Source organism: Corvus cornix, chromosome 4A, assembly GCF_000738735.6.
Source record: "Corvus cornix cornix isolate S_Up_H32 chromosome 4A, ASM73873v5, whole genome shotgun sequence".
Lineage (NCBI taxonomy): Eukaryota > Metazoa > Chordata > Aves > Passeriformes > Corvidae > Corvus > Corvus cornix.
The window spans coordinates 15,333,040-15,359,858 of NC_047058.1; the positions used below are offsets into that span (position 1 = coordinate 15,333,040).

Genomic DNA, 26,819 nt, shown 5'->3' on the forward strand with positions numbered 1-26,819 from the left:
AACAGTTCCTATTAGGTCTTCCTTTTCTCAATATTTTTCATTTAAGTATCAAGGCTAACATTGTAAGGCAGTGTTATTGCATCGTTACAAATTAATTTTGGATTTGTTTGCATGGGGGTTTTTTAACATTTCCAGATGTAGATATTTCCACAGTATTTCCCTACAGAAGACAGCTATTCTAATCAAAATAAGAAATGAGAAAGGGAGCTACTCAGAATTTGTTGTCTAATAGAGAATGACACCTATGAGGAAAAGGAGAAAGAGAAAGAAAACAAACATACAGACATCCAGAAAACAAAAAGATCACTTAAGGAAATAGACTGATGATATATGCTGAGGATGGGGAAGAAGGAGAAATCAGGGGTCTTTCTGTTATTTGTCTAGCTCAATGGGGAGGGAAATCCTAAACCCTAACACAGCCCTTTCCTCTCTCAAGTATCTAAGGGCAGAAAATTCACCCATTTTACCCATTTTTTCCCAGAAAGCCCAGCCTGCATTGTCAACTTCTGTTCATTCAAGTAGCTGCAAAAGATTCACATCCTTTGTGATTGTCTCCTTTCACACAGAAATCTTATTTCTCCCTAAAAGAATACATTAAGTTCAGATACTTCTGAACTTCTGAAAGAAAATTGCTTTTAAACACACCAGGGGGTAGCCTGGCCAGTTCAGTTCTACTAGTTCACCATGACAAACCAACAGTTGGTAGATAACTAATATCTGGGATCTTGTGCCAGAAAAATGAGGTAATTTTTAATGTTGTCCTGATTTCAACTGGGATAGAATTAATTTTCTTCCTAGTAGTTGGTACAGTGCTGTGTTTTAGATTCAGGATGAGTATAGTGTTGAAAACACAGCAATGTTCAGTTGTTGCTAAGCAGTTCTTGCTCTCAATCAAGGACTTTTCAGTTCCCCTGCTGTGGCAGGGAGCAGGTGCACCAGAAACCAGGAGGGAGCATGGTCAGGCAGCTGACCTGGACTGGCCAAAGGGATATTCCACACCGTGGAACACCATGTCTTATCCATAAACTGGTCAGGAACAGGCTGGGCTTTGGTCAGTGGATGATGAGCAACTGTGCATCACTTGCCTTTTTAGGCTTCACTTTTTTCTCTCTCTTTTCATTGTCTCCCTTTTCATCACAATTAATATTATTATATTGGTTTGTTTTATTTCAGCTATTAAACTGTTCTCATTTCAACCCAAGGACTTCACCTATTTTCCCAACTCTCATCCACATCCCCCTGGGGTTGCACAAGCTGCTGGGTGGCACTCAGTTGTCACCTGGGTTTAAACCACGACAGCTGCCAGTGCTCACAGCCAAGGAACATCTAAATACACAACAGAAACATGGGGGGGAAAGATGACTGTGTCATAAAAATCATTAATTTTACATTGCCTATATAAATAGCTTTTCAGGAAGCTTTGCTAATGAAGTCTCAAACTTGAAATGCAATTATACCTCAGGTGATTCGACAACAGGAAATGAATACATTTAACTCTTCAGACATTTGCTGTTCAAGATCACCTGTTTAAATAGGTTTTTCCAGTCTGTAAAAGAACAAAGTGACAGAACAGGACATGAGTTACACTGAGCATATTAGTGAATCATGAATTATTTTAATAGTTCATAGCATCATATCCAAATATGTAAAAATCATCATATAAAATTAGAGAAACATTTAGAAATTTGGTTTCACTACTTCTTGAACGGTATTTTCTATCCTGAGATGTGATATGCCCTCTGAAAAAGTCATTTAAGTAGAAGACATAATATTTTGTTTGATTTTGGCTACTGGTTTTTGGTTTTGGTGAGGTTTTGTTGGTTTGTTGGTTTGGTTTTGTTCTTCTAAACTGGGATTAACAATTACCAAGACAAACACTTCAGTGTTTTTCATGGTGAATGTTATAGAAAGGTACTTAAATTCTATCTAAGGTGTGTTAAGAATGAAACCTGAATGGCTACTAGTTCAGCAAACAGTTTAAGGTAACACACAAAGGACAGACAAAAAGTATTTAAAATAATTAGGGAAGGACACAGAGGTAGTACAAGTACCACAGGACTACATGAACATTTGTTCCACATTGTGTCTTAAAGAGCAGATGCTGAAAGGTAAGAATTCAGAATCAAAAGCCTCAAAAATTCAAGTTTCAGCAACTTTATTCATATTACAGCAAGCTTTTATCCAATCTTCCTGCTTTCTGCAATCAACAGGTAGCAAGAAATCCCTCAAAAAATATTCCATTTTAAATTCTTTAGCCATTAAAAAAAAACCACCTCTCTTTTTAGCTAAAAAAACCGTCTACTTTTATAGAATATTAGAAGTGAGTGTTGCTTAATAACTACTTTATAGTTTAAAGATTTGGTAATGAAAGCTAAGAACCTTCCCTAATGATGGCTTGTCAATGTCCAGCAAAATTTTCTAGTTATTCTGTGGCTGAATGTGACTCTGCAAAGAGGAAATATCTGCATGTCCACAATGGTGAGCCAATCTTCTGGCATTGTATACAAAGCTTCTTTCATGGATCATATGGATTTCCAGGGCCTCTGTCCTATCCCCTCAACACCAAAATTCAATTTTCAGAGTGTTAAGGAATGACTTGTCTTTACTTCCAACAATTATCACTTCCATGCTAATTTATATCAGGAACCTACTTTAGAAGTCATAGGAGCCTCCAGTTTTATCAGACTGAACTGGATATCAGATTTGTCCAACTTTGGTGTGATTTTTGTCCTGACTATGTCTTTTTAGAGGGCACATGGGGCTAATGGTAGAAAAGCTTTTTTTCCTGTTTCAGGAGATCACTGAAAGAAATACATTTAATAAATGATTTTTTTTAATTGTTGTATTTCACAAATCTCTCATTTTAATGCATAAAGACAACCCTATTTCAAATAATCAACTATGCTCAAATGGAATAAATGAAAAGATCATATGGAAAGGGGAAAAAGTATTTCTTCTTTTTAACAGCCACTGAATCTCTTGCAGTAAGATTTTTAATTGTTTTACACTATATTGCCATCTATAGGATAGCACCTAAATATAACTTCCAAATATTAGGCTGTGATTATTTTCTTTGTAGCTCTTCCTTGCAATTTGCAGACAGTGAAAAAAGGTGATGAGGTTCTATGATTCTCTGTAAATGACTGATGGGTATTTCATCACTGCAGCACAGCCACTGCACAAACAACTGCAAAATTCTAGTTAGGTAGTCACTAGTAGATAAAGGTAATTCCATTTATTGGGACCAGAGGAGCCAGCACACGCACACCACCACAATCCCCAGAGGTCTTTGAAGTAATGGCCATATAATGAAATATTATAATGGAATATTATATGCTCAACAATAGGTGGAGTATCTTTTGCTTGGCACTCAAAGAGATTTCATCTTTTGAGCTCGTTGCACTATATGCTCCACCTGGAGAACCTGCTGGATTCAGATTATCTTGAAAACATGATTAAGACTTATCCTCATGTGGCATTTTCTTCCCTATTATCTTTACTCTACACCTAGTGCAGTATGCATTAATAAATCATATCTGGTACTGAAGCTTGCTGATGAATAATCAAAATTAAAGCCATTCTTTTCATGTTTCCTACCCTAAACTTCTTTGTTGTTCATCTTTTGGGTTTATGCTTTGCCTTAGGGTTTTCAGCTTTTTAGTTCTTCTGACTGGGTTATTCTGTGAATTACTGAGTTTCCCATTTTACCAGGCATCATTCATCTTCCTTTGCAGTCAGATTTGCCTAGATAGGCAATTGTTCACAGTCCAGACATGCTGTTCCTTGAGTGCTTGTGTTCCAATTCAATTTCTGCGCATCATGATGGAAGCATAGCATGGGAAGCAGAAATTATACACAGTTGCTTTACACTGTCACTGTAGTAATGTTAGCTGAATCTCTAAAACTATTTTGTAAACTCCAGTCTTTCTCAGAAGCTCTTTTTACATCTTTCTCCCTATTTCCATTCAAAAAATAACTTGTGTTGTTGAAAAATCTTCTTGTGAAGCAAAAAAAGATATTACAGCAAGCAAGGGGTAACACATTGGGCCAGTCTCTTTGCACAACTACCTCTACCCACTTTCAATACATTTGGTTCTGCACATTGCTTGAAAAAGAGCAAAAAGCTACATATGGCACTAAATTTAACCTAGCAGGCATTTTTATGTCTCTACAGTAAGAACCCAGAGGGAAGTCAAAAAAAAAAAAAAAAAAAAAGCTGGGAAACCGAGGTTTGTGGAAACTAGAAGGGGCTTCTGCTCTTATTTCACTGCAGAAACAGCATAATTTGCAGCAGATCTTTATTATTTTCTATTTGTCTTTTATGACACATTTTTTACCTTTCACACTTGCTCTTACTGATCCCAGCTCCACAGGTTTGAGCTTCTAGAAATACAAGCTCTAGAAGGCACTAGAAAGAACAATACCCAGGCAGTGCCAGACAATAAGACACTTTTAAGAGTACCAGAGGATCTGCCTTAGGAACCCAAATTTTTAGTAGAACAAACACTTTTAGGAATAACACAACAAAAACTGAAAAGGTCCATGATTCTTATCCTGGTAAAGATACAAAGTGAGCCTGAAATTGGTCAGGCAATATTATGCAGTTGTCTCCCAGCATTAATTTTTTTGCTTCCTGTCTTGAAGTCTGACAGGTACAATTTTAGCTCTGTAAGCAGATGTCTTGTTCTGTGCATTAAAGTATATTGCCAATATCACAAAGATCCTCAGCAAATGCCTCATCAGAACTTCAAAATACATGAGTTCACCATACCTGAGAAATCCAGATGGCAACTTTTAAATGAAAGCAAACAGGAAAAAAAACCTCTACTTTTATAGAATATTAGAAGTGAGTGTTGCTTAATAACTACTTTGTAGTTTAAAGATTTGGTAATGAAAGCTAAGAACCTTCCCTAATGATGGCTTGTCAATGTCCAGCAAAATTTTCTAGTTATTCTGTGACTGAATGTGACTCTGCAAAGAGGAAATATCTGCATGTCCACAATGGTGAGCCAATCTTCTGGGTTTATCCTGCAGTTCATGCGAGGGCTCAGCTGATTTTTCAAAATGTGTAAAAGGCAATTATAGGTGGTGAGATGTTATAGAGTTCCCACTGACCTACTTCTTCTTTTCAACATCATTCAGTAATATTTAGGAAGATATCTTTTCCCTCTTATTGAACAAGAAAGGTATTAGCTCTCCTTACCAGGTCTCACTTCACTAAATTCACAGCAGTTTTCAATGAAAGAATTATTACATGAATGGAGGTGCTTAACAGATACATAACTTCTATCCACATTAACATACTTTCAGCACTCCCACTTGTGAAACCACCCCAAACTCATGCTGAGAAATGCACTGCCTGTACTGCTTGTTACATCATCCCATCATTCCCTAGCTCTGAGGTAGGCTAAATTAAATTATTAAATATTAAATAATTAAATTTTCCATACATAATTTTAAGCAGACAGTATGCAAGAGGAGTTTATGCAAGTTAAAATGGTCAATAATCCCACGAAGAAAAACATTTCAGTTTCTCTCCAGCACTTAAGAAAAATTAATAGCATTTTTGTGCTTGTTTCTCTCTCTGATGTCAAGTAAATGAACATATTGCCAGGCTCCCACAAACAGGTATTGTCAGGTTTGCATGGCTTTGTTATTTCAAAACCAATTGCCTCAAACAAGGCAAAGGGAAGATTACTCATACTCCTGCCTCCTGCTGAGCCCCATGCTTTAAGAGAGGCTTTTAGTCTTATGTAATACACAAAAAAAAGGTGCCAACATATTCTGAAGAGCAGAAAATACACTTTTCCTCACATTCTTATGCAGCAAGTCATGGAGTTAGCTGGATGCTTGTTATGGAACTTTCCAAAACAAAGGCAAGTTTAGACCAAGCAGATGAAAGTTCAGTAAATCTAGAGTGAGTAAAAATAGGGTATTTAGAGAGAAACATCTTAGAAACTTTGCTTTTGCAAAAGCAGGCACTCTTGGATATTTTGATTCTGCACTGAATTACCAATCAGAATGCTTAAATTTTCACTTAGCACAGAAAACAGAATGGAAAATGTTATTTTTCTGAAAATATCAAAGTCCATCAGGAAAAATATTGCTGGTATCAGAAAAGACTGCCCAAAAAAGGACTGCCCAAAACAGTGCAATTTTGTGAGATGAAAGTTGTCTATGTGTGTAAGACTATTGTGATCAACATCCACAAAATGCAGCCCAAAAGGAAAGAGTGAATAAGCCCCAAATAATGTGCTTTGGGCTATATTTACATCTAAAGTTAGAAGCTGAGCAGCATTAGCAGTTTAGAAGATCAAAGCATCCAAAGCTTTTCTTTTTTTTACTTGAATCTTTAAATTTGTTTTCCTTAAAAGCAATCTTTATTAAAACATTCTGCAATTATTCTCATTGAAATCTATCTTATGATAGAAATCTATCTATGAAAGTATTAAGTTTAGTACACAGAAGAGAAAATGTCATTTTTTAGGCTTAGTAGCATGAAAACACCAAGAGAAAACAGCTAATGGAGACTCATTTTCTCATCTTTCACTTTACTTTTTTTTTATGTCAGGGCAAATTCAGCATGAAATATTACCAAAAATTAAACTGCTGAAAAAGTTTAAAAGTTGAACTTTACACAAACTTTCAAAAAAATTATGAAAGAGTAAATTTGACCAAGTAATATTGTGCTTCCCTCTGAGCTACCTCACAGTCTTGATGATGTTTTTCAGAAAGCTAAAGAAGTAAACACATGTTAAGCACCCTGACTTCTTTTTAAATTCAAAAGCAGTCTTCAGGATGTCATTTTCTCTGTATTTACTTTACTTTCTAATATTTCATTTCATGCATCCAATAGTTACAGGGGGAGTCTTTAAGTATTCCAATTAAATCATTAATGAAGATACAGCTTCTATATCCCAGCAGAGTGAAAGCATTTATAACAGAGGTTCTGGCTCGTGGCAGTTGCACAAAACTCCATCTGCTTGCTCATCTTCTTTCTCATTTAGTGGCCAGAAATGCCAAAGAATAATTCTGCCTCTTCATTTAGTTGTGCAGCCATGGCTTTTGTCCATTTAACCAGCCAGGTTGCTACCTAGGAAAATCAGAAACCTAAGCCTGAAACCCCCTTAATGGTTTGGTGGAATCAGTGCCCACCCTCCAAGCACTTCAGGGATACCAAATGTGTGAGAAAGAGCCCAGAGTAGTGCTGTGAATCCTCAAGCACATACCTGTGCTTAGTCAGCACAGTAATGACATAACTGATATTTTTCATGCAGTGATATTTTTCAGAATGACTGAAAGTTTACTGTTGTGCTGCAAAGTTTGAAAGAGAAGCTGCTAAAATAAGCAAATGATAAAATTATCCGTAATAGCTGCCTTTGAATCATGTCCACAATTCTGTCACTTGGGCAAAACCAAACTGCAGCAAGTGATGAGCTCACATTGTCACTGACACACAGCTGGAGAGTGATGGGGCATCTGATTGGTTCCCTAAGTCCCCCCAGTAATTAACGCATACCCAGCTGCTTACTTATGAAAGATAGTGATACAGAATTTAAACAACTTCCTATTATGCAAGTAGGACATTTTAATTTTATATAAGAAATGGACTGTACACACCTCCCACATTGGCATTTCCAGCTTTTGAAGGTGGATTTCTTTTTCCCCACCACCTTAGACTGCACAGAACAGAGCAGTCACAGGTCAGTGTATTCCAGCATTAGTGCAAACACTTTCAGACACAATGGACAATGCAGTTGCTGCAACATTTCACCCCTTATTGGTTGCTTCAGATATCCAAAAAAACCCCATCAATTTGTCTAGCTCCAGCTTCATAATCACTATGGAAAAGGAGAAACTAATGCATCAGAAGATAAAATAGGGATTTGCTCTATTGTCCTTCCTCCTGGGCAGCCAAAGCAGAGGCAGAATTTTGGATGGTGTTAGCAGATTCCACTTTTAATTTAAATTATCATGCCACAAAGCCATAGGAGAAAGGCAGTGACAGAGTCTCAGAGCAGAACCTAAATGCAGTATTGATGGGGCAGCCACAATATGCATAGCACCTCTCCTAACCCAGAGAAATCCTACAAAATTACCTTTCACATAGAAAATCTACATCTCTGCCTGATTTAGTGTTCTTTCCCAGATGTTTTTGTTTAAGCTCCAGATGTAGGTGAGATTCCATTTATATTACCTATAGTTATTCAAGGACCATATAAACCTATAAATATCCTTACCCTTTCTCTGAGGAATTGCAAAAATAAATACCAAAAATCATCAACACTTTTTCAAGTTTCTGGGTAAACATATGTATATATAAAAAAAGATATCTCACAGGAAAAAAAAAAAAACATAAACAATAAAAGCCTCAGACAGAACACTAAACCATCACGAGACTGTGAGAAGTTTATCATCATGTTGTCTTCAGCTTCTAGAGAATATCCACTCGTGGGTTTCTTACATCAAGCCTGGGTGACGATGATCTTTCAGCTGCCCAAATCCCATATATATTATCCGGCCAGAGCAGAGGCCTTACTTGGAAAAAATCAAAAAAACAAAAAAACTTTAATTTAACAAAAAAATGTTATCCTACTAAAATCAACAAAAGTTGCACATAAATTTATCGATATTCTTCAATTGCACATGACTAAGATAAATGTCCTTTTCCTGATTTACAGGGTCTGAAGTAGATATATAAATATTTCAAGTAATATTGGACCAAAATACCTCAGCGCTATATTTTGATGTTGATATTACTTTCTTTAATTGTGAAATATCCTGAGCTGTATATTCAGCAGCTGTCCAAAATCAGGCTCTTTCCCCGCTGCCATGGCATACATCTTGCTTAAAATAAACAACCTCCCAGCCCCTTCTCCCCTCAAGGAAAACCCCCCAAGCTCAAAAGTCACAAACTCTTATCTTTCCTTGTTCATACTTTTACTTGGCATGCCATGGTGGAAGAGCAGCATCTTCTTAACTGCCAGTTATGGCAATATAGAAGTACAGAACCAAGGACTGCTTTGCCACCTAAACCCTGCTGTTTAGGCAGAATCTCTACAGCTGAGCAGAAACATCTGGCCCAGTTACAGCAGGCCACTGTCCCAAGTCATCTAAAAGGCAGAGGAAGGGTCATGTTACACACCCCGACAGCAAAAATCTGTTACAGGCAGTATCCAGCACTTTCTCACCTATCACAGAAATTTTGACTGGCTGGGGGAAGTTTGTCAAGCCAGGCAGGAAATCAAACCAGAAAAATAAAGTGGGATTTCTAGCGCAGCACAGATGAAAACGTTTGCACACTCCAACTTCTAATGCAAACAGTTCTTGGGACTGCAGGCACATTTTCTCTGTTATTTCTATAACCAAATGCATGTAAATGCAGCTTCTGCCCGTGCAGAGTGGATGTCAGGCTGAAAACATTGAAAATTTCCAATAAGAAACACTGCACAAGAGGCTGGGCTTCTTACCCTCCCAGGGAAAAGCTGGAATGTACAGTATGAATCTTTAGGTATGGGTTCAGTATAAGGTCTCTCAGTGAGCTCATTTAGCATGCTTTATGGGGTTCAAACAATTGTTTGCCAGTAATTCCCATCTCAGTCACAATGGTAACAGTGTGGTGATCTGCTTAAGAGACAGAAATTAAAACAATTTATTGTTTTAATTAGCATCTTCTCTTTTACACTGAGATACTTGCTTCAAGTAATCTGACAACTTAATTGAGGACATCATTGATTTTAATTAACATTTTTCTTAGGAGAAAGGCTGTTACTGTTGGATGGTGCAGGAAATTAACAGCAGGGGGGAAAAAAGAACCCTAGTCAAAGAACATTCATTTCTGGCTCCACTGCAGAGTTTTGAAATTCACAGCCTTTACTCTGTATGATTTTGATACATCAAAAATATAGGTAGAGAAGTACTAGTAAGTCATAACATCCCAGACTATTTCAGTGATAGGACTTGATCAAAATGGAGTTAACATGCATAATATCACTTTAATTGGTCTGTATTTAGATCCAGAACAACTACTGTTTTCTTGCAATACTCACCAACTTACTTTTCTTTCATTGCCTAATTTTTCATAGCCTTTGAAAACCTGATACCAAGCTTGACCTTCAGATTGAAATGATTCCTTACTCTAACCCATCTGCTAATGTAAGCAAAAAATTGTGCCTTAACAAGACTATTTAAAATAATGTGTTCAATTTTTATTTGTAAAAACATCCAAAAATTGCTGGATTGTAATTTTTTGCTCTGAAAAACAAAAATTATTTAAAAATTGAAGATAAAATTCATATTTGTAAAGACAGGAAGCCTCTTTTTTGTAACAAAACGATATATTGACCAAATCCAAGATGTCAAGAGCAGAGTTAGATCCCTTTATAGGCACCAAAACATTTTAAAAACACAGAGCAGGATAATTCAAATGCTGTTTATCATGTGCAGAGGGCTCTATCACTTCAAAGGAGTTCAGTACCAGATGAAGCAGAACCAGTTCACTAAACACTCCATAGGCAAACTGGTTTTCCCCCTATTCATTACAAAGCCAGAGGAAAGGGCTAAGGAGCACTCAAAGGACTCAACCTGCAGCATTATTTTTGTAGGCTTTGCACAAAAATATCTAAATGCAATCAGGAAAAACAACTAGAAGACCTTCTCAATTTCTTTCTTTCCATTTAACCACATTCCTAATTTATCTCTCTTTTCAAGCCTACATACAGTTCATGGCTACTTGTCACTTTAGACTTTCATCCTACATAATTGAAGTCAATGAGAGATTTGTTACTAAATTTATTCCAAGCACAAATTGTCCCAGTTCATGGCCAGAGACCCACAATTAGCTTTAGCCAGCAGATGTAAATATTCAGTACTTGTTCACATCCAAAGTTGACGGCTTTACCTTTTCTATTATTATTTGAAGTAATAATTACTGACAGCAGGTTCCCCTGTATATCACCCAAAGCAAGCTCACTGCCCTTTAGCTGTTTTCATCTGTCTTTGTGAATGAGAGATATCAAGACAGAGTTTGTTTTTAAAGGTGAGGAAGAAAAGCCTTTTGGGCATTTGAGATTGCAGGTGGAGTGCAGAGGAACTGTCTCAGGTGTCTCGTGCAGACACTGGGCAGAAAATGACAAACCAAAGCAAAATGCCTTCAAATTATATTCCCCCTCCACCTTTTCGCCCCTTTTCTCCTTCTGTCAAACTTTGTAAAATCATTGGGAAAAGTCTGAAGGATTTTTCCTTCACTTCCATTCTATCAACAGTGAGGATTTTAAGTATTTGTTTCTTGCTTTTAAAACATCAGATGCAAGGCAAGCACTCCACAACGCTTCACAGCAGGTACATGCTGACTTATTGTCATAACAACATTGATTATTTTGCTGTTGACTCAGTTTATTGTTCTCCTTAAAGGACATTTTCAAAGAACCTAACCTAAGGCTAATTTCCTCTTAAATACACATGAAAATAAGAGCATGAAAAAACTCTCCAGACTACTGGATTGCTCAAAGTTATAAACCAGTTTATGTGCTTCTCTGGACTGGTGCATACATGAAGATACGGGAAATTATTCAGCCATTAAGAAGCTAACAAGATCTAAGGACTGTCCCATAGCTTCTTTATAAAGGATTGTTGTTCTGAACCAAAAATACAACATGGGCCAACACTTAAACTTTCATTAAGGTCAGTGTGATCTTACAGCATCCACAAATGCTTTATCTGAATTAATAGTGTGAGGAGGATTCAGAACACTGACAACACCTCTCATGACTACCATGACTTCAGGATTTCAGAGATGGGGGTGTGGGCACAACAAAAACCATATTGAGAAGCAAGCCAGAACAATCATTTTGTTAAAGAAATATGCTCGACCATCTCTATTGTTATTCTTGGTAAATTTAGCCAGTGTAAATCTCTCAGGATGCTTATATGAAGAAACGTAATTGGGTTATTTATTGTGCAGTAAAAATATGTATTTTACTTCTAGAATCCATTCATAATTTCTAAAAGACACTGGAGGAGAGCACAAGCAATGAGATATTGTTCCAGCTCTACTTCCCACAGCTTTGAAAATAAATAGCTCTTGTTGGGGTTTGGGTTTTTTTTAAGATATAGTTCACACATTACTCCTTTACACAAACTATCATGTATTAAAATACTACATAACCTGTGGAAGAAACAGATCCAGGATTTTGAATTACCTGTGCCAAAGTTCAAATTACAGCATGTGACACAGTGAAACTATCCCATCATTTATAACCTGTGTTTAAAGAAACTCTTTATTGAGCCTGAAATGAGAAATATACCTGAGATCCAAGTCTGGACTAACAGACTTGATCTTGGACAAATCAGTTAAATTCCTAGAGCATTTAATCTCAAGAGGCAGTGACACTTGTAGACCCTGGAAGCTTAAATCAGATTTAAACTAGTCCAAATGAGAATACCCACTTACAAGTCAACCCACTTATCTTCTGTAAAATACCTGCATACAGTGCAAACAGGCTGTTTGATTTTTAATTTTTTTCTTAAGTTTTAAAGATAAGCAAATAGGAAATCTTTCCACTGGAAAAAAAAAAAAGAAGTAATTTATGCAGGAAGAGTAAAGTCCTGCTTTCCCCAAGGCAGATGAAAGCCAGCTCCATTAAAAGGCAGGAGTCAGCAGCAATCTCTGTTAGGATTCAGCAAAGCCAGACACACCTCAAACTCCAAAACTGTGCAGCAGAATTTCACAAGTTTCACTGATGCCAACAGCTTATGACTCAGCCTCCTCATCCTCCTCACTGGAGTCCCCCATCTCTCAGAATGATGCCTGCCACAAAACTGCCATGGCAAACTGCCACCTGCACCTTCCCTGCTACACATTCCTGAAGCTGGGATACCCTGGGTGAGGTTTTGTGAAGAGGCTCTGAAAAAAAGCGTCCACACAAAGTTTACCAGTTTGCACATTAAATTCCATGATGCACCACAGGAATCCTTCAGCCTTTCTGACCACAAACCTTGAGGGCAGCTCTCTGAAAGTCACTGCAAGAAAGTGTGAGATCCAAAACCCTGCATCCTGGAGCTGACACTCACTGGATTAAGTAGCAAAGCATTTAAACTTATGATTAATTCTAATGAGCTTTAATGCCACCACTACACCAGACAGGAAACAGGTTATATCCTGTAGACAAAAGCTTTGATGTGGCTTTCTGAAGGAATCTGGAGATATGTTATGACCTGGTTCCACAATGTCGAGGATAAAGAAGCTGGAGCTCAAGCTTGATTTGGTTCTCAGCAGGACCCTAAGCATTCTGTGTATTTCTAAATAAGCTCAGCAAGCTTCCCAACTTCACCTGTTTTACAATTTACCCATCCTTTCTGCCTAGTTTGTGATCCTTTTTAACAGGTATTTTCCCTTATTCTTTATCCAATGCCCTCACACTTGGCATGAAGGTATTTTTAAGAACGTTTCAGAGTATTACACGTGTTCTATCATCACCCTGTAAGGAGAAATCTCACTGTAGGCTCTGTATTAAGAGCAGTGAATGATATTGAGCCAAAACCTAACCCAGACCAAGGTACCCTAATTTTTGTGAGACGGGCACAGTATGTGCTGAGCTGTGCAGCTGTGAGCCACTGGTTCATCTATTGCAGGTTTTATTAAGTTCTTCTTGAGAAGAAACCATCAGGCAAAAGCTGAATTCAGAGCAGAGGGTGCAGATGGCCAATGCACCCTTCTGGCTACATCCAACTTTCTGGAACAGGAATATATCAATAACATGATGATTTGGACCAGTAGGGTTTGACCAGAAACAAACTGCCAGCAGTGACCAAGTTTTCAGAGCAGTCTCATCCCAAACTGGAACCCTGCACAGAAATTTCCTCAGTACCTGAAGCAGTTCAGTATCAGAGGATCTCAAGGGCTATACAGTTTACTTAAAGATGATTTTTTTTCTAACTGAATCTTGAGTGAGTCATCAATCACTGAGCTATTCCTGAGCTGGTTTTCCTCTACTGCAATCTAACATTAAACTTTGTCTAACCAGTTATGACCGGTTTTGAAACATTTTTGAAATGAAACCCCTTTTACCTCATCTGTCTTCCTGCCACCTTTCCATTCCCTCCAGCTCTCCTCCTCCCCTGGCATCACCACTTCCATTTCTCCTCCACAGGGGAACAAGACCAGACTGTAATTACTGTCTTCAAGTATTTACTCACTCCCACATCTTAATGGAACCAAACTGCTGATCTCTCCACAACCCTAAAATAGGTCTCAATCGTCAGTTGAAAAAAACCAGCATTGATTTACCAAACCATGCAGTCTCCAACATCCAAGTGCTATCCCACAGCACTCTGTGCCAACAACTTAAAAATATTTCAATACTTACCTTTACTACCATTGCAGCTTTTTTTTTGGTGTTTCCTTAGTCATACCACTTATACCACATCCCATTTTATATTACTTATGAATTTGGCCCTCCATGGGTAACCATTTTCAAGACAACTTAAGGAAATGCTCATTAAAAAAACTCCCATTTTGAAAGGAAAAAATGCTACAAATATATAAAACATCAAAATTACCAACAGAAATGGGAACTAAATAGATAGATACCCTCTTCTACATCTAGGTAATTTGGTGGAAGTTGTAATAGTCATCTACTTGACAGTATTTTCCAGTGGACAGGACACTCAACTAACCTTCTGGCAGATTCTGCTGGTGAAAGTGCTCTCAGATTCACCTAATGCAGTCAAGAAACTAATGAGCTAAATCAGCCCACCAATTTCAACAGCTTAAACCTACACATTTAATGAGTTATAGAGAATATTCCTATGAACAGCTCTTTTAGCAAGCACCCACAAAGAGGTGATGACAGATCGTGGTAACTTCTTCATGGGAGAGAGAAGCCCTGTCTACAACCTCATTTACCTAGGCATTAAAGCATCTTAATTTGTATCTGCAGTATAAATTTATTACATTAGACCAATTTAATTTATGCCATTTTCAACCAACTTAGAAATTAATCCAGGTTTTCCATTCAAAATAGAACTGCCAGAAAGGTCAGTTATATGTGAAAACAAAGATAAAGGAACTCTATTTTACAGTAATTTTCCTTAAACAAGCAAAACCAAATTAACCTTTTCATCTGAGCAGAACACACAACTAGATAACCAAATACTTCATGCGTGGACAAAGTATCTTCTATACTGTGGGGTTTACAAGCATTTGTACCAGTACATTGCTCACAGAGAGGAAGAAATCACATATTTTTAAAGAAGGTGAACTTCCATCAGTGCAACAGGTCCTCAGATGGTGGACTCAGCACAAAAGAAAAAGCCTCTCCCAACACCTTTCACCTGATGTTTGGGCCCCAGGACATGGCTCTGTTCATACACAGCAATGCTGGGCCCTGTCTCCTGACCCACTGCCTGAAGCCAGCAGCAGCTCCCAGTGTTCCTGTCACAGCACATGGAGCCCCCAGGTGGGATCATCCCACCTCTGTTACCCATCAGGACAGAAATCTGCTGATCAAAATGCCCAGGAGATCCCAGCAAGTGGAATGAAATATATTCTGTATAGGAAAGCAAAATAAAAGCCAACAGGTCAAACCAAACTGACTGGGGAGAAATTCCTTCCTCGCTCCACACCTGCCAACTGATTAAGTTCTGTTAAAATTTACCAATAAACTTTATTTGTGTATACACTCACTTCTAAAATTTCTCTGGAATGCTTTACAGAAGAGACTTTGCAGAGTTTCTTCTCTTCCCAGGAAGATTTTGTTTTGTCAAAGTTGCAGACAGGTTACTACAGAGACTACAATTGAGAGTCAGACTGTTCTGAAGTGTTATTATATGCGTATTTAATATGTACAAGACAAACATTTATTTAAAGCATCTATTTTCTTCCCCTAGTACAGAATGGGTTGTTTTGGTTTGTTTTTTTTTTTAACATCAGCATGTGGCTCTATTAATCTCATTTTAACATTTTCATCTTCTCTCGTTCCAATTCCTACATCACTGCAAGACTGCATCTCATCACACACATCTAATGCATCATTTTAGTTTGAGTCATTAATCTTTGCTTTCCATTCAAAAGATAAGCCATGTTTAATAGCTATATCATATCATCTGCATCAAGGTTCTGGAAGAACTATTTTGCAAACTTCAGAAAAACACTGTAGCTATACCAAATTTAATTACACATCCAAATATCATTTTTAAGAGGCCAAAAGTTCTCTCTGCAACAGCAAGAGCTGGTAATAAATTTTAAACAATTTCTGCTTGAGTCTTGGGAGAAATAAAAGAACACAATCAGTTCCCTCATGTCCCTCTCCCCCAGGCTAGTTAATGTTATCTTTATACAATAAAGATAAGGACACAGTTTTAAAAAGACATTAGCATTGATAAATATTTAGTAACCTGATACCACCCTCCCTGCAGAGGCAGAACGCTTACAGCAGATTAGATTGCCAAGAGAATAAATGAGTTCTACGCTGATATTGCACACCTTCAGACAGGATTTAACCTGTGACAAGCACTATGGCCTCAAATATTTCTCCAGGTGCCACCACTTGCTCATCCCATAATTAGTGCCAGCACAGCCTAAGCACTACCAAGCACATAAAGGACACTAAGGCATAACATCCAAAATCGTGTTACTTTCATACATTGACATATTTGATAACTTTGTGTTAAATCTTAAGAAACGTTTTCCAAAGTGTTCCAACAACACTGGTTCTCTTCCACTCAATGTTTTAGCTGATCACTGCACACAAACACCACGTCACCAACCACACTCCAGATTTCTCCAAGCAAACTTAAAGCACAGGAAGTGACACAGAGCTCTTTGCTTCTCTTCTTGACTCACAAGACCGTTGTGATGCAACTGATGCCTAAAATGAGGTTGTAGAGACTGAAGAAGAGACTCGCAGTGAAGATTTTGTCAGAGCTACTGCAATAAGGTGGTTTTTGTGCTCCATTCCTGCTTGACCTTTCCCCCATGAGAAGGAGGTGGTGGCACTCTTTAGAATGATCATCCAGCCTTTCAGCAAGAATACGTCACACATTGGAGTTAAAGTAAGGGTAACATAGGACAAGTTAAAGGCGTGAACCAACTGGTGAACCAGTCCTTATCTGAGGGAACACATCTAATTATATTCAAAAGACTTCATTAAACTTTGAAAGGAACTCTTTGCTTCTTAATTTTAGTGGTATAAGAACTATAAATAGAATAATTCACTCAATTAATAGTGCAGGGTCCTTGCAAGAAGAGGATAATACGAGAGTTCATCATTGTACTTCATATCACAACTAGGGCTTCGGATAAAGAGCAGATTTCAAAAATGCCTCATTTCTTGAAGTAAAATGGCTTATTTTTTAGGAGAACTGATGATTCTAGCTAGCTGTGAATGACCACTGAGGACCCTTAGAGCAGTATCATTTCAAGAAAGAGCTAAATGTTCTGTATGAACAGTAGACACATATAATATACATGAAAATTAGAAACACGGATCTTCAAAGTTCTCTGGGACTCCCATAAGTATAAGCAAGCGATCAACTTCAGGAAAACATTATGTTAAATAAAGTCACATTCCAAGCCATGTAGCTGCTTCTCTGATTCTTGAATTCATAAGCCCAAGATGTTTTCACAGCTTTTATTTAATGAATGATCCTCAACATATAGTTAGACCTAAAGGCTCAAAAAAAGAAGGCAAATAAAAAGTAATAAAAACTCTTTGTTTTTTTAAAAAATCTCATTACATTTTAAGCCAACCTTATGAGCTGAAGAAGTAAATAGTGAGTTTTGACCTCCTGAGATTCCTAAGAGCAAAACAGCTTCTAGGAAGAAAGCTAGAAACACAATAATACACAAAAATATTTAGATGGTCTGCTCCTCTAGTCTTTCCCATTGGCAGTAAATTTAATAAAGATGTTTATTGTCAGCAACTGAAACACTTCAGTTCAGGAAGACCTGAATTCCACCCCTTTAGTCCTTTCCTTTACTGTATCTAATCAGACACTATATAAACATTATTGCATTCTCCACAGTCAGGTGGGTCCCTGTGTATGGGCTGGTTTTGATTTCTCCTTAGGACTGGATTCAGTTCCTCTGTACACTGTTTTTCTGACGTTTTTGTTCCTAACTTCCTTTCTCAAGTCTTTCTTCATCCCCTGATGCCAACAGTACAAAATCTTCTCCCCGAAAATATCTGCAAAATTTCCATGGGAAAAAGTGACTCTTTAGTCCTTAAAAAGCTGTGTTTTCAACAAACACCATAATCTCTCTTCATGATTTGACCAGTCCATTAAAGTCAGATTGAATTCACTGATCTTAACTCCTGCATCCTAAACCCTCAAGCTCCAGACAGTAATGGTATTCCCAAAAGACCAGATCAGCTCTTCCTGCAAACCCATTCTCGTTGCTTATCTCACTGTTTTTTATACAGCAGGGCATTCAGCAGCTCAGCAGCATTAAGACCATGTCAATTCCAGAATTATCTAGCAAAGCAGGGATTTCACAGATAAAAGCAGGCATGCCTTTGATGCTAGGTATAGAAAAGCATGAGTGTTGATTCAAACATGGGTGCTACCCTCAGGTGTAGAAATCTCCTGTTGATCTAGGGCTGCTTGATTTTCCTACACCCACACTCTGCCTCAGTGCTTACACTGCGCAGGGCAGCTCATAGGAACCACAACTGACAGAGCCCTGATTTCTTTGGACACTGCACTGTGTCCCCTCACAGCACCCCCAAGTGCTCCCTGGAACTCACTGACCCACTTCCTAATGCAAACTGCCACTTACAGAGAAGTTCTGAACTGCTAAGGAAACGTGATGAAACACATCCACATAATGGATTAGATGATCCAAGACAGGGAGAGGAAAACAAGATGTCTCATTAATACCCTGCACAGTGGTGCTGTCTGTGTTCTACTGGTGTTTAATACAGTGAAGAGTACTTAATGCATTATGCTAAAAAGCCTCAGGCCTCTGGAAGATTCATTCTGTGAAACAAACAAAATCCTATTAAGTGCATTTGTGCTGGTAATCTCCCTATATTATAGTAAAATAATCTGTGGAAAAATCAGAGTGCTGATTATGAGCAAGGCAGCCAAAATGGACTATGGGACAAAATAGAGAGCTGGAATTTTTGCATTTAAAGAGTTTTATACCAAGGACCTCCACTTTATCTGCAGGTATCACAAAAAAAAAAAAAAAAGTGCAAATTTATACAGATCTTAGGGAAGAATACATGCCATCTATTCCTAAAGATATCATATGAGAAAGGAACTAGGTGGAAAAGGAAAAGAAGGCATACGTGATATGGTGGCTGAGAAACTTTCTAGCCTTACAAGACACTGAAGTTTTTTAAGAGAACACAGCTTATTTTCTCTAAATTAATTTATCCCAAATTACTGGAGGGCATTGAACCAATACAAACATTATTCTGTTCTGTTCTGACACCTCCTGCCAGCAGATGGCTTTCCATTTAGTAAAAGCCATAGCCTACTTGGAAAAAACATAGCTAGAATCAAACTCAAGTGTCTCTATCCTGCTACAAATCTGGCTTCTTTTAGAATTACAATGTGCAGCTTTCCAGCTCTTATCCACAATGAATAGCTTTCCTCAGTCATTAAAAAATACTTTTTCTAAGCTGTTTCGGTGTGAATTGCTCAGCTCGGAAACACTGGAGAAGATTTTATTTTATGCCTTGGGATAAAGCTTTCACTAGTCAGGCATTATAACAACCCCTTAATAATTCCATGCTGATCTTGAAAATTTCAAGCCTATTCCCTCTGTTACTGAAGAATTGTTTAGAAGTACAGCTAAGATGCACTTGATCCGAGTCACAGAGATGCTGCAAGCACATAAGTGTAAAACTGCAAGACTACACAGGTCCTTTCCCTCTCCGTTTTCTTCCCCCACACTCTCATGCTTAAAAATATTATTTTTTGAAACCAAATGACTCTTAACACCTGTGAAAGGAATGCCTGAAATCTGCAGAAAATTGTGTGTTTACAGTTAACACATCCCTCAGGTGAAAGGGCTTCTCCAGCTATTCCAATATCCTTTGTGCTGGTTGTTTGCCTTGCAATAACCACCTGGCTTATGCACAGCTGGGAATAAGTGCTTTATTAATGGTAGTTCCAATGTGAATTTGCTAAAAGTCCACACAAAGCTAAATTATAATGAATTACAAAGACAAACAACATATTGGGCTTTCCATTCATTTGTACTGCAGCTAGTACAAGTCTGCTAGTTCCTAGTGAGATAAATCATGATAGCCTCAATAAGGGAAAGAACAATTCCCTGTAACAATTGCCAAAACAAACACATCACAAGGATCCCAGCAGTTCCTTCTAGTACTATAAACTATAAAACAAAACAATCAACCTAAGGCCAAAGTTTGGCTGCTGAAACTTGATTACTTCAGGGTACTTAAATCTCAATGTGCAGGTCATTTGATCAAGGTCACACTCGTTATATAGGAAAAGATTAACTCTGATATTGCCTGGATCTATGTGCTAGGCACACTGATATTGAGCAGTAGAATAATTCTGCATACACACTCAATTTCTGTTAAAATCATGGCTGTATTTTTGCATGATATACAAAATTACTCTTGCTTTTTATGAGGTGAGGTTCTCACAAGGGATCAAGAAAGCCAGAAGAGAGTTGCCCACTGGTTGTTGCAGCTTCAAATCCCCTCATGATTTACTGCCAGAATGTGTTTAAACATGTCCCAACATATTATTTTTAGCGCTGCCAAGCACAAGGATTTTTAAAAACAAAATCTAATTCAGTGTCCTGCAAAAATCATAATACTGCCTTAAAAGCCATGAAACTTTGTTTGAAGAAAAGCTGTAAAGTTTCTTCCCTGCCTCCTATTTTTCTGATGCTATTAGGTGTCCTTGCTTCAGATTTTCAAGGCTTTCTCCAAACAATGGTCAGAAACGATTTCACTGAAAATGAAAGCCGAGATTCTCATGAACTCTGTTGACCAAGAAAACAAAGTGTGAAGAGAAGTATCACAGAACCATGACAAAGCCTGTCAGTTTTTCAGCTCAGTGTTTTTCTTCTAATTTCTGAAACACTTTAGTGGTAAGCAGCAAATACTTTTGTCGTGGAAAGGCATCTCTTTTGTGTGCGTATTCACCTGAGTCTTCCTGACAGATCTGAACACTGTACTTGAGGCTAGGTTAACTTGTTTTACTCTAAAGAGATCAGTTATGTCTTTGAGGAAAACAAGGTCACCTATCAATGGGTAAGACAAGGACAGAAAGAATACAAAGCCTTTATGATGAAATAACAAGACTTCAATATAGGACATTATTTAAGTTAAAACATTCCTCACCTGCCCATTCCAGCAACTGTAAGCACTGTTACTTAATTTTAGAAATAAGAATAAACAGAGTATTTTCATCTTGGTAAGTGGCACTGAAGTAAATCCATATGCAACCCTGGGACCCAGGAACAAACACATATTCTGAAATCATTTATGCTTTAAAAATCAAACCTTGTTGATTTAGGGCTTAACCTGTATGAGAGATGGAAGGGATTGCCAGTGACTTCTCTTCAGATTCATCATGTCCTTTTACTATAAATCACACAAGACAAACACCTACAGAATCAGCACTGACTTATCTCCCAAACAGGTGATTTTAAGAATGACATGACAACTGAAAAATAAGTCCCTTAATTTCAGGTTTTCTTCACATTTCTAAAAGCAGTGTGACATACAAGCACACACACCAGATGCATTCTATATTGTTTCCAGAGTATTTTTTTTGTCAAATAATGTTCTTATATTAGGGGAAAAAAAAGAACAGAATGTATCTGCATACTTTGGAAATACTCATTTAAACTCTCCAGACTAGAGGATCAAATACTATAAAATGTTTAAAGAATATTCTCAAAGCACCTAGATACCTGAGCTTCACTCATTTGTGCTAATATAAATCTTCTTGCTAAGGAAAGTACTGAAGCATAACAAAAAGATCCAAAATCTTATGCTCAGCATCTCCCTGACAGGTAATACGCTAGGCTGGAGGGCCACTAGCAAGAAAAGTTACACGTTTCAGTAAGATACCCAAACCATTTTCAGCAATAACTCAAGAGTGAAATAAAATATACATTAGGTGGTGGCTGCACTACTCGAAATTCACATTTCTGTGTATATACCTTTGTTTATAATGTTATATTGAAAGAATCATCATACTGCACTGCATTATACATGTGCATTGCAATGGAGATGGGATGAGACAGAGAAAAAATTATTAAATTCTTGTCAACTTGCCATAAATGGTTTCCAACTGTTGTTAGTTACCTTTTGAACCTAAGAAAGGTCTTGTATTAATACAGTGCACAGCTGATTCTTCAGCTGAGAAATAATCTCTTATTCCCTGGTACAATAGATTACAAAGCACAATATTTATGATGTCTGTGTGATGTAAAGGCATTTAATATATCTGAAAAAATCCTTCACAAAAGCATAGTAAATGCATAACAGAACATACAGTTTTTTACAGGGAATGGCAAAAGGAGTAAAGGTAGGGAAAATCTGTAGTAATTCACCTATTTCCAAAGAAAAAAAATCAGTTACTGCAAATGATTAGATTTTCAGAATTGTATGTGAATATTTATTTACAAATACCAATATATAAAATAAAGAACTGAGTACTATTACTTTTTTCCTTCAGTTTTCCTTCAGAGTCAAATGTAAGTCAAGAAAAACTTAGATGTTTTCATTGGTATAAAACAATGGGCAAAGAACCTCATGGCAAAGAGTGTTTTATATGTTACTAAAATGCAAGAGAAGGTGTCTTTCTCTCCTGTATCTCCCAAAGAGAGATACTTAATGTGCAAATTGTAACTTTTCAGTGGACGAGTATCACCAGCCACTTCGTGCTTGGCCATTGGTCTTATGCACTTACAGAAATAAGAAAACACTTTCCTTTGCATTAAATGAGTCCTGAAAAACTTCTCTGCAGAAATCTTGGAGTATGCAGTGATATGAAGATGGCATCAAACATTTTTCTGGGTACTCTCAAACCTGGAGCTGTACCCAGCTTTGAAACCAAGTGAAGCTCCCCACGTGAGTGATGTGACAAGCACCAGGACCCAAGCACGCAGCTTCTTGGTTTGACGTTGCTTCTCGTGTTACTTCTTCCAAGCTACTTTTGTTTGTTAGCACACCATAGTTGTTAATGCACTGCCTTTTCACAGCTCTTTTTTCCACTGCATTTTATGTTCTGCACTGCTGTCACTTCCTGATAGAAAGGCAGATTGTGCACAGAGCAGAAAAGAATTTTATTTTATTACTGAGCCCAAAAGCCAGTTATCAGAAGATAATACAGTCATGTAGTCAGGGCAGAAATATCATTTCTTTTCTCTCCATGGGGCTGAACAGGTCTTAAGAATTTTACATTTCATTGATTTGTTTAAAGATTAAAAATGAATCATCAGGCACAGATCCTTTCTGCAGCACCAAAAGTCTCCTGCTGCAGTAAGTTATGCAGGGCTGTTACAGGACACAGCTGTGATTTCCAAGAGAATTGAAAGCCCTTGACTTGGTGCAAGACCCAGGGCTTTGCCCCCAAGGATTTCTTTTATTGTGCTTGCTTGAGTCCTTGTGCAGGAGGTGTTCAGCCTCTCCATGATAAGAGCTTATAAGATGCCCAGATTTGGCTTTGATACATATCAAAAAAATGTTAGAATTTTATTATTTTTGTCTCTCAATAGGACACAGTTAAAAATGAAATCCCATGTTGGGCTTAAGAGATACCAAATCAGGACTCCCTTCCAAAAATAGTTCTGACAATATAACCAGACTATTTAAAGAACAAGATGGAGTTTGGTTTGAATTTGTTAAAATATCTTATAATTTACGTAAACACTAATCCAGTCTTTTACACAGAAATATCTGAAATCTGTTGCAAAACAAGACCTCTCAACTCACATTACATTTATAAAAGGTCAAATTTAAATAAAGCAAACAAAACATAGCTTATGATTCCCCTTTATGTATATCTCCAAACTATACAAATGCATTTTGTTTTCTGAAGCTTCCATCAGCATGACAACTTAGAAACAATTTTCACCTTTCCCAAACAGTTTGGTAAGAAATAGCTAGACGTTCTTTTATTACCCTTTTTTAAAATATATTTTCCTCCTCTATCCAGTCTAAAATGTTTGTAGCATTGATGAGCCTTATGACAAATGTAAATCATTTTGAAATCTATCTATTCATGAAATAAATCTAACAGTACTGTACAACATAAACATGCCTTTGTTTCAAATGTGGAAACAATATTTCACCAGGCCTGGAAAGGGAGAACTTAACAACCACTTTGGCTCTGCTTATTGCAGCAATCATTTCTATTCTAGACTGAACACTGGAAGAATAGTTTAGTGGCAAATTGGTTACAATTCCAGTATGTAAACTATATTACCAGAGGAAGTAGAAAGAACACCCTTTATTAAGGGATTCTGGTTTTTTCAAAACTAGATTCTGCCTGATGTTAAAAAGCAGAATGAACTAACACTCAGCTGTGTAACACTGTATTCTCATTTACCCTAGTCAGATTGTCTTAACTGTTTTTTTACTGTCATGAATTCAGAAATCTATTTCTAACACCACTTATAAACTTAGTGTTTTTGTATAAGTGCACACAACATTCACATATATGTGTGTGAAACACTGGAAGAAAAAACAACCATCACCTTACCAGACCTCTTCTCCCCTGGATTTGTGCTACAGTTGCTCTCTTGATGCTCTGAAAATAAAATAAAATAAAGAGAACAAGTTCAGAAAGAAAAACAATCATTATACTCTTATCCACTACCAGATTTCCAGTATAACAACCTGTTAGTGGGGCTGTCTGAGAAATATTGGCATCAGAAGACCTGACCTTAAGCTTTTAATTCTGAGGCATTATCCCCAGAGCAATTCAATGTACGTGACATCTATAGACACACAAGTGCATGCACAAAAAACTGTAAAGTCTTCCCTATGCTTCCAGGACTGTTTACAACTTTTTACTCTTTAAGAAAACAAAAATTGTTCTCCTCAACTGTATTTTTTAAGTTCAATATTATAATGTCATAAGTAGAAATCTCATTAAACATTCAGATGATATCTGACTTGAATGCTTTCCTAGGATTAACATTCTTGATTAGAATTTGTAAATTATGTCATGTGGACATTTAAACATGCAGCAAATAGTGTACAAAGTACAAATTAATACTTCAGAGTACTATCAGAGATATTTTACCTCTATAAACACACAGCAAAAGTGCACACATGTGGGCCAGAGGCAAAAGTACAGTTAATTTAAGAACCCCAAAAAGCAAACAGGGCAGGAGGGATTGTTTTCTATTTTGCCATTTCCATTAGCTGTCTGATCATTTTGCTGTAAATCTCCATTCCCATCACTTTGTGGGTAACTCAGAGGAGATCATCTCACCTCCTCTCTGGTGCTGAATCCTTGAATTCTACTTCAGCAAACTGTGGCTGATTGTCTATATGGCATCAGCTACCTTTTATACTGCAATGCACACCTTTAGTTCTCTAATCACAGCACTTGTCTGAGTGAAAATTTATCAGAAACAAGAAAAATAACATTCCAAAACATAGACTTCATCATCAAATGAGAACAAAGAGGACAAAGATTGTACTCAGACTTAGGAAAGAATTTTATGGGATCAGACGATCTCTTTCCACTGTCAGTCCATAATTTTCACATGACTCACACTGTTTCATGTGTGCCCTCAGGGACACACCTAAGATCTACTCCCGATTCCCCTCAGTCCTGACCAGCTCTGAATCACATCTCTCCACACCACGAGCTCTTAAATCTGCCAGCATTATCCACTTTACCCTACAGCCCATTCTACAGCCACAGATTGTGAATCTCTTGATATGAAGACAGAAAACATGCTGTCAATTGCTGTGTCCAGCTTTCAGATTTGAATTATTTTACTGCCTGTAAAAGCTGAATGTCTTATGCTGTTGATTGCAGTAATTGATTCAAACATCTCATTTAAATACACAAATGTAGTCTAACAAGCTGATTTGAGCAACCTGGTCCAGTAGCAGGTATCCTGCCCATTGCAGGGGGGTTGGAACTAGAGGAGATTCAAGGTCCCTTCCAACCCAAACTATTCTACATGGACAGAGTCACTGTTACATCAATAAAGGCCTCAGTTCTCAAGTTTTACATTCAACAAAATATGTAACTACCAGGAGGAGGTGTCTTAGCTTGGATACAGTAGTCCTGATCCAGTCTTGGCTTGTGTCCTCCCACAAAATGAGAACATCATTAGCTAGAAGAACCATCCTCCTAAGAAAACAACTGCAGACTGAAGACAACCAAACCCAAAAAAAGCTCTAAATTAGAGATGTTAACATTTTGCATCTGAAGTCTGTAAATAAAAATGCAAGGGTAGGTTCTACACGGTATTTCTTTACAACTTAGAGGAGGGAAGATGGAAGAGAAACAGAAGGTAAAGTTGTATTGATAATTGGGAATGATCTTTGGTCTCCCCTCACATCCTTAACCAACTACAATGTAAATTCCTTAGCTTCTCTCCTAGCAGAGTTCTGAGTATGTTTTCCTACACAAGTGTCTCTCAAATCAGAGCTCTGAGGGCTACAATGCCCCTGCAGTTCTTCAGCTGTCAACTCTCCCTTTCTGTACTTTTTGGCTCTAAAAAAAATTTAAACAATAGCCTGATTCTCAACAGGGCTTTGCTTGGCTAATTGAGCACAATAATGTACATGAAAAGCATTTTTGTTCTTAGCATTCCCAGGTGACTTGGGTCAGCTCTAATTACCAGCTAAAAC

General features: G+C 37.5%; 1 long non-coding RNA gene across 1 annotated transcript in view; it reads right to left on the bottom strand.

Moving 5' to 3' along the window:
- LOC109145118 overlaps nt 1–26,819 on the bottom strand; it is a 271,655-nt gene that overhangs the window by 163,422 nt on the left and 81,414 nt on the right. Inside the window, exon 2 of the long non-coding RNA XR_005604651.1 lies at nt 24,703–24,750. This is a non-coding gene — a long non-coding RNA (uncharacterized LOC109145118). The remainder of the gene's footprint in view (nt 1–24,702; nt 24,751–26,819) is intronic.